Source organism: Nannobrachium achirus, assembly GCF_963921795.1.
Source record: "Nannobrachium achirus genome assembly, chromosome: 17".
Taxonomy (NCBI): domain Eukaryota; kingdom Metazoa; phylum Chordata; class Actinopteri; order Myctophiformes; family Myctophidae; genus Nannobrachium; species Nannobrachium achirus.
This window is the reverse complement of record NC_137824.1, coordinates 39229982-39231038: the sequence shown is the minus strand read 5'-3', so window position 1 is coordinate 39231038 and position 1057 is coordinate 39229982.

Here is a 1057-nt window from a genome sequence, read left to right as displayed (position 1 = left end):
CACACACACACACACACACACACACACGAAGGGTGGGTCAGCATGTGTGGTCAAGTATTATTATTATTAACAAACTGAATGTTTTAGGGTCAAATAAATTAGAGTGTGTGAAGAAACTACAGCATTGTAAAGCACACTAACCCCGCTGCACCCACCCAGTAGTGCTGTTGCACAGCCTCCACGACCACCGCTCAGTACACACGGGTGTGATTTTTTTCCTCATTGGAGGGTTGTGGGCAGGTCAGAAACCCATCGTCTTGTGACATCATCGATTGGGAATCCAAGCTAATAGAAAATGCAGGCTTTCTACTCCTGAAAAGTTGCAATGTTAAAGTGGAAGCCATTGTTCTCGCGATAATAAAAATCGAAATATTCTTTTCAAAAATATTGATACATTTTTTTTTGGAAAATGATGTCACAAGACGATGGATTTCTGAACTTCCCACAGCTCTCCTAAGAGACTTGGACAGAGTAGATTTTTTTTTGCTATTTTATTATGAACATTAGTGAGGACCTATTATATGAAGATGGGTTGAAAAGTGGCAAAGTCCTCCTTTAAGTTGTTTTTTTATTAGGGCATGAGTTCCAAAGGGCTGGACGGACAAATGACATCATTCACTTGGTTATCGAGAAATAAAGGTCCCGACAGGCTGATAACCCAGCCTGAGTGCGGCAGGTGCTCTTTGATTAGCCAGCAGTCCGTTATAGAACGGAGCTGTCATTATACAGATGTAATTCACCTCTGACTTCAGCGATTGACCAATCAGAATCAAGCATTCAACCAAGCCATGTAAAAAGGCTTATAAGTCAGGGGTCCTTTTCAGTGCTCAGTGGACTGCACGCACTTTAATATATCCCTGATTCGCAATGTGAAGCGTTGTGAGCTTGTATACGAGCTGAAACATTGAAACGTTTTATTTTTAAGGGTCAAAGTGAAAGTGGTTGTGACAAAACAATAACTACATTTCGTGCAGGTTCTTTTCCCAGTTCCCGCAAAGTAAGGGTTTTGGACGTTCAAGGTTTCCGTGATGGAACAGACGACGCAAAGACACCCCAG